The sequence below is a fragment of the Dromiciops gliroides genome, chromosome X (genome assembly GCF_019393635.1).
Source record: "Dromiciops gliroides isolate mDroGli1 chromosome X, mDroGli1.pri, whole genome shotgun sequence".
Taxonomy (NCBI): Eukaryota; Metazoa; Chordata; class Mammalia; order Microbiotheria; family Microbiotheriidae; genus Dromiciops; species Dromiciops gliroides.
Window position 1 is genome coordinate 3,496,619 of NC_057867.1, and position 7,270 is coordinate 3,503,888.

At 44.6% G+C, this 7,270-nt stretch overlaps 2 long non-coding RNA genes across 5 annotated transcripts in view; both read right to left on the reverse strand.

Annotated features, from left to right (window-relative positions):
* Nucleotides 1-68: 68 nt before the first annotated feature.
* Nucleotides 69-4,244, reverse strand: LOC122733441. The gene is made up of 4 exons (XR_006353848.1): nt 4,209-4,244; nt 4,010-4,088; nt 257-346; nt 69-118 (listed from the first exon to the last, which is right to left on the reverse strand). It is a non-coding gene; the product is annotated as an uncharacterized LOC122733441 (long non-coding RNA).
* Nucleotides 4,245-6,169: 1,925 nt separating this feature from the next.
* LOC122733440 overlaps nt 6,170-7,270 on the reverse strand; it is a 2,772-nt gene continuing 1,671 nt past the window's right edge. Inside the window, exons 6-8 of one of the 4 annotated variants that reach the window (XR_006353847.1) lie at nt 6,884-6,958; nt 6,550-6,592; nt 6,330-6,417 (exon numbers count right to left, since the gene is read on the reverse strand). This is a non-coding gene — a long non-coding RNA (uncharacterized LOC122733440). Of the gene's footprint in view, nt 6,593-6,883 lie in introns of all 4 variants that reach the window. The other 3 variants (XR_006353846.1, XR_006353845.1, XR_006353844.1) reach the window with 3 other exon arrangements.

The window sequence follows — 7,270 nt, forward strand, 5'->3', positions numbered from 1 at the left end:
CTCTTTACTTCCGCAACAATTTTTCCAATTTGTTGACCTGGACCAGAAGTAAGGAAGGTCTCCCCGTACCTGTTGTCTTGTCCTCTGATCACCATGCAACATCTGCCAGATTGGTCTCCTGGAGAGGGGATAAGAAGAGTAGCAAAGGAAAGTGAGGGACATTCTTCTTGTTCCTCCTGAATTTCTAATGGCTCTGCTCTTCAGGGTCTCCCCCCGGCAAAAGAGGGAGCGTTCCCATTGCTCCTTCTCCACTTACTCACATCCACCAACTGTGGTTGTTGCAATGGAGAGAGAACTATAACTTCCTCTCTGTCTCTCTCCTTGTAGTCTTCTTGCCACTCTAGTCCTGCTTGCGGGAAGAAGGAGAAAGAGACCAGCTCATGTGAGTTTTCTCTCTTGATCTGATATAAAAATAGGGAGAGCATGGTGCTTGTACTGCATGCCCTTTACTTTCTTCAATCCTATTGTCAAAATAATCTACAAGAGAAAGAGTCATGTCTCTTTTTTTTTTTCAGATGGCCCCATAGTTTATTTTTTTTCACTCTTAGAATAGAATTTTATTTTCCAAAATATATGTAAAAACAAATTTTAACATCAATTTAAAAAAAAAATTGTTCCAACTTCTCTTCCTCCTCTATTCCCACCCCCACCCACTAGAACTCAAGCATTTCAAAATAAATTATACATGAGTAGTCATGGAAAACATTCCCACATTAGCTAGGTTGTGAGAAAAAAAGTCAGAAAACTCTCAAAACTTCAGACTGAGGAATTGTCAAAGAGAAAAAACATTTTTTTAAAAAATGTGTTTCCAGGGGCAGCTAGGTGGTGCAGCGGACAGAGCACCGGCCCTGGAACCAGGAGCACCCGAGCCCAAATCCGGCCCCACACACCCAATACCCACCAGCCACATGACCCCGGGCAAGCCACCCACCCCCAATTGCATCACCAAAACAGAAAAAAAAAAAGAAAAGAAAAAAAAATGTGTTTCCATCTATTTCAGATACTATCACTTCTTTCTCTGTAGATGGGTTGCCATTTTCATAGTCCTTCAGGGTTATATTGGACCATTGCCTTGCTGAAAATAACCACATGCTTCCCAGCAGATCATTTTACACTATTGCTGTTATTTCATATACAGTGCATTTCACTCTGCTTCAGTTCATGTAGGTCTTTCCAGGTTTTTCTAATAGTATCCTGTTCATCATAACCTAAATAAAGTACCTTAAACTTGACAAAGACTTTTCTTCGTATTAGCCCAGCAAAGTCATCATAACTATTTCCCTCCATCCTATTCCCTTCCCATGATATTTACTCTATTTTCCATCTTCTTTTCAACTATTCCTCCTCAAAAGTATTTTACTTCTGACTGTCCCCTCCCCTACTCTGCACTCCCTTTTTTTTCACCCTTCCTTCCTTATCCTCTTCCCCTCATACTTTCCTGTAAGGTTAAATAGATTACTCCTCCCAACTGGGTGTGAATGTTATTCCCTCCATGAGCCAACTCTGATGAGTTTAAGGTCTTTGAGCTAATTCTATGTTCCAAATTTTCTTCCTTCCTCTCTCCTCAACCCTCCCTATGAAATCAAGCAATTCAATATTTCATACTTGTGCCGTTATGCAGAACGTCTTCACCTTCCTTGAAAGTATTTTGCTTTTTACTACTCTCTCCCAGAATCTGCCCTTCCCTCCTTCCCCTCTCCCCCCCCCCTTATCTCCCTCCCCTCCCTCAGGGCAAAATATATTACTCTACCCACTTGAGTATGTATGTTAGTCCTTCTTTGAGTCAATTCTGATGATATTAAGGTTCAATCACTCCCCAATTCCTTCCCCCTCTTCCCCTCCCCTCCATAAGCTTTTTTCTTGTTTCCTTCATACGAACAACCTCTCCCCAGACCATCTCTCCCCTTCCCCCTCCCCCAGTCTATTTCTCCTACACCTCAACCCTATTTTAAGGATGTCATTATGGGTTAGTTAGGTGGCACAGTGGACAATGCACCAGCCCTGGACCCAGGAGGCCCCAAGCCCAAATCTGGCCCCATACATAAGACACCCCACAAAGAACAAAACATAACATCTCTTCGTATTCAGTTCAGACCTGTGACCTCTGTATTATCTTCCCATATAGGAATGTTAACAGTTTGATCCTTTAATATCCCTCATGAAGTCTTTTTCCTGTTTATCTTTTTATGCTTCTCCGGGGTGTTGTATTTGAAAGTCAAATTTTCTATTCAGTTCAGGTCTTTTCATAACAAATGCCTGAAAGTCTTCTTTCTCCTTGAAGTTCCATGTTTGCCTCTGAAAGATGATGCTTAGTTTTGCTGGATATGTGATTTTGGGCTGTAGTCCCAGTTCCTTTGCCCTCTGGAATATCATATTCCATGCCCTCTAGTCCTTTAATGTAGAAGCTGCTAGATCTTGCTTTATCCTTATTGGAGCTCCACAGTATTTAAATTCCTTTTTTCTAGCTGCTTGCAATATTTTCTCCTTGACCTGGGAGTTCTGGAATTTGGCTATAATATTCCTGGAGGTTTTCCTTTTGGGATCTCTTTCAGGAGGTGATCGGTGGATTCTTTCAATTTCTATTTTAGCTTCTGCTTCTAGAATATCAGGGCAATTTTCCCTCACAATCTCTTGGAGGATGGTGTCTAAACTCTTGTTTTGGTCATGGTTTTCAGGTAGTCCAATGATTTTCAAATTATCTCTCCTAGATTTATTTTCTAGGTCAGCTGTTTTTCCAAGGAGATATTTCACATTGCCTTCTATTTTTTCATTCAATTGGATTTGCTTTACTGTGTCTTGGTTTCTCATAAGCTCACTAGCTTCCATTTGTTCAATCCTAATTCTTAGGCAATTATTTTCAGCAGACAGTTTTTTAATCTCCTTTTCCATTTGGCTTTTCAAACTGTTGACTTTTTTCTCATGACTCTCCTGCATTGCTCTCATTTCTCTTTCCATTCCTTCCTCTCTTTCTCTACATCTTTGTTCTATCTCTCCTACTTTCTCTTCAAAGTCCCTTTTGAGAGCTTCCATGGCCTGAGACCAGTTCATATTTTTCTTGGAAGCTTTGGATGTTGGAGCTTTGACCCTGTTATTATCTTCTTCTTCTGAGGATGTATTGTGGTCTACCTTTCCACCAAAGAAATTTTCGATGGTCTTCTGCTTTCTCTGCCTACTCATCCTGGCTTACTGTTTCTTGGCTTTTTACTCCTTAAAGTGTAGCGCTGCTTCCCGGACACACCATTCATGCTACAGCGTGGCCCAGGGGGTGATTGGGCTTCTTCTCAGCCTGCCTGGCTTGTGAGTAATCACAGCTGCTTTCTCTTTGACCCGGAAACAGAAGTCTGATTGAACTCTGATTCTCTATAGTCGGAAGCTTGGCGTGCTTTTACCCCTCCCCCACTGGGCCACCACCACTCGATTCAGCCCACTGGTTCAGACCCAGGGCGCTTTGCCCCAACTCCAGTAGATACTGCCTCCACTTCACCCCGGCCTACCTCCGAACCCCCTCACCCGTCCGTGATCAGAGCCTCAGAAGCTGCTGGTGCTGAAGACTCTGATGTGTTGGAGGCACTGTCCCTGGCTGGGTCCGGACCGCGCGCTGAGCTGTTCAGCCTGATCAGTAGGTGATCAGAATTGCCCTCTTTTGCTGAGAAACAGTCTCACTCTGTTCTTATGTGCATTAGGCTGTTCTGGGTTTTGATTTTTATCGCATTATTTGGGCGTGAATGGACGGGTTTATCTGGAGCTTGTGGGAGTCACAGCCTCTCCTCCGCCATCTTGCATGTCTCTTCTTTGTATATTAATCATAAATTTAGTGCAGATTCCCCCCAGAGTGGCAGAATGTGAGAGACTGAGACAGAGAGAGAGAGAGAGACAGAGACAGAGAGAGAGAGAGAGACAGAGAGAGAGAGAGAGAGAGCAGGAAAAACAGAGAGGAAGGGAGGGAATGTGAAAGAAAAAGGGACAAAAGAATAGAGAAAGATATAATGAAGAATTTAACTCTTCCTACCTGCCCTGTCCTTGCTGTGGCCCTGGCGGCCCCAATCAGGAAAAGAGAATCATCTCTCCTACTAATCTATTGTTCATGTCTTTGCCAAAATATTGGAAGAGAGAAAGAGAAACAAGACATGGGTGAGAACCACTTCACTTCTTTCAGAATCTGTCCACTTTGTTGACAAGGGCAAGAAATGAAGGGGGTCTCCCCGTACCTCTGGCATCATCTTCTGATGACCATCAAACACCTGACAGATGGGTCTCCTGGAGAGGGCATTCCAGCAGGAGGAAAAGGAAGAGAGGGACAATCTTCTGTTTTTACCTCATCTTCTCCTTACTTTGCTCCTCTTGTCCTGGATCTCAAAGAGAAAGCATCTACCTTCCCACTTCCCCCTTTTCCCATACTCACCTTCTAGTCAAGTGTCTGTAGCAATGGAGAGAGATAAGCTCCTCTCCCCCAGCCTTCCTGTAGTCTTCTTGCAACACTAGTATTGATTGTGGACAGGAGACAGAGAGGATCTCCTTTGAGTTTTCTCCTTTTCCCTGATGTTTCGAATCAGTCAAACGGAGAGGGCATTGAAGGGAGCCTGGCTTCGTCGACATGCCAAGGAGGCATCACTTGCTTCCCTCTCTTCCTGCCTAAGACCTGTCTTTCCTAAAGTCTCCTTTCCTGGGGGCCAAGGAAAGAAGGAGAGAGAGAAGGGGACTTCAGAGCTAGGAATTTATTTCCCTGAATTCTAAACGCTAGACCCTGGCAATGACCAAAAGCCAATAGACTGCACCACTGCTCATCAATTTCCTGTGTTTTTCCCAGAGAGTGCCAGAAGGTGAGAAAGACAGAGCAGAGAGGGGAAACAAAGAGGGCACTCAGGGAAGGGTAGAGCAGGGCAAAAAAATGCAAAAGAAAATGGACAAATAGAGAAAAAAGGTGTTTTTTCTTTGAAACTGCCTTACCTTTGCTGTGTTCCTAGTGGCCTGACTCAGCAAAACACAATCTTCTCTCTTGCTCATGTATTGCTCATCTCTTTCCTAGAACAGTTCAGGACAAAAGGAGAAGAGAGATACGGCTGAGACCCCCTTTACTTCCTCAACAATTTTTCCAATTTGTTGACCAGGACCAGAAGTAAGGAAGGTCTCCCCGTACCTGTTGTCTTGTCCTCTGATCACCATGCAACTTCTGCCAGATTGGTCTCCTGGAGAGGGGATAAGAAGAGTAGCAAAGGAAAGTGAGGGACATTCTTCTTGTTCTTCCTTAATTTCTAATGGCTCTGCTCTTCTGGGTCTCCCCCTGGCAAAAGAGGGAGCCTTCCCACTGTTCCTTCTCTACTTACTCACATCCACCTCCTGTTGTTGTTGCAATGCAGAGAGAACGATAAGTTCCTCTCTGTCTCCCTCCTTGTAGGCTTCTTGCCGCTCTAGTCTTGCTTGCGGGAAGAAGGAGAAAGAGACCAGCTCATGTGAATTTTCTCCTTTGACCTGATGTGTGGGATTAGGGAAAGAGAGAGGGCCTTCAAGGAGCCCTGTCCTGTTTGTTAGGCCAAGCTGGCATCTCCTGCATGCCTCTCGCTTTCTGTCTTGAACATGCCTCTGCTTTAGTGCTCTTGCCCAGGGCAATGAGACAGAGGGAGAGCATGGTGCTTGTACTGCATGCCCTTTACTTTCTTCAATCCTATCGACAAAATACTCTACATGAGAAACAGTCATCTCTCTTCCTCGTATATTAATCATCAGTTTGGTGCAGATTCCCCCCAAGAGTGACATAATGGGAAAAACGGAGAGAGACAAAGAGAAAGGGACAGAGAGAGAGAGAGAGAGAGAAGAAGAAGAAGAAGAAGACGAAGAAGAGAGGAAGGGAGGGAATGAGGGAGAAAGGGAAGTAATGAGGAAGAACAAGGGACAAAAGAATACAGAAGGAAATAATGAAGGAGAATTTAACTCTTCCTACCTGCCCTGTCCTTGCTGTGGCCCTGGCGGCCCGAATCAGGAAAAGAGAATCGTCTCTCCTGCTAACCTATTGTTCATGTCTTTGCCAAAATATTGGAAGAGAGAAAGAGAAACAAGACATGGGTGAGAACCACTTCACTTATTCCAGAATCTGTCCACTTTGTTGACAAGGGCAAGAAATGAAGGGGGTCTCCCCGTACCTCTGGCGTCATCTTCTGATGCCAATCAAACATCTGACCGATGGGTCTCCTGGAGAGGGCATTCCAGCAGGAGGAAAAGGAAGAGAGGGACAATCTTCTGTTTTTACCTCATCTTCTCCTTGCTTTGCTCCTCTTGTCCTGGATCTCAAAGAGAAAGCATCTACCTTCCCACTTCCCCCTTTTCCCATACTCACCTTCTAGTCAAGTCTCTGTAGCAATGGAGAGAGATAAGCTCCTGTCCCTCACCCTGCTTGTAGTCTTCTTGCAACACTAGTGCTGACTGGGGACAGGACATAGAGAGGATCTCCTTTGAGTTTTCTCCTTTTCCCTGATGTTTGCAATCAGTCGAACGGAGAGGGCATTGAAGGGAGCCTGTCTTGTTTGTCAGGCCAAGCAGCCACCTCTTGCTTACCTTTCTTTCTGCCTCAGACCTGCCTTTCTTAAAGTCTTCTTGCCTGGGACCAAGGAAAGAAGGAGAGAGAGAAGGAGACTTCAGAGCTAGGAACTGACTTCCCTTAATTCTAAACGCTAGATCCTAGAAAAGACAAAAAGACATTTGTCTTCCTCCTCCATTGATCACGAATTTACTGTGTTTTTCCCAGAGAGTGGCAGAAGGTGAGAAAGACAGAGCAGACACAGGAAACACAGAGGGCATTGAGGGGAGGGGAGAGCAGGGCAAAACATGAAAAAGAAAACGGAACAAATAGAGAAAAAAGTTTTTGGTTTTTTTTTCGAACCTGCCTTACCTTAGCTGTGTTCCTAATAGCCTGACTCCGCAAAACACAATCTTCTCTCTTGCTCATGTATTGCTCATCTCTTTCCTAGACCAGTGCAGGAGAGAAGGAGAAGAGAGATACGGATGAGAGCCTCTTTACTTCCGCAACAATTTTTCCAATTTGTTGACCTGGACCAGAAGTAAGGAAGGTCTCCCCTGAATTTCTAATGGCTGTGCTCTTCAGGGTCTCCCCCTGGCAAAAGAGGGAGCGTTCCCATTGCTCCTTCTCCACTTACTCACATCCACCAACTGTGGTTATTACAATGGAGAGAGAACTATAACTTCCTCTCTGTCTCTCTCCTTGTAGTCTTCTTACCGCTCTAGTCTTGCTTGCAGGAAGAAGGAGAAAGAGACCAGC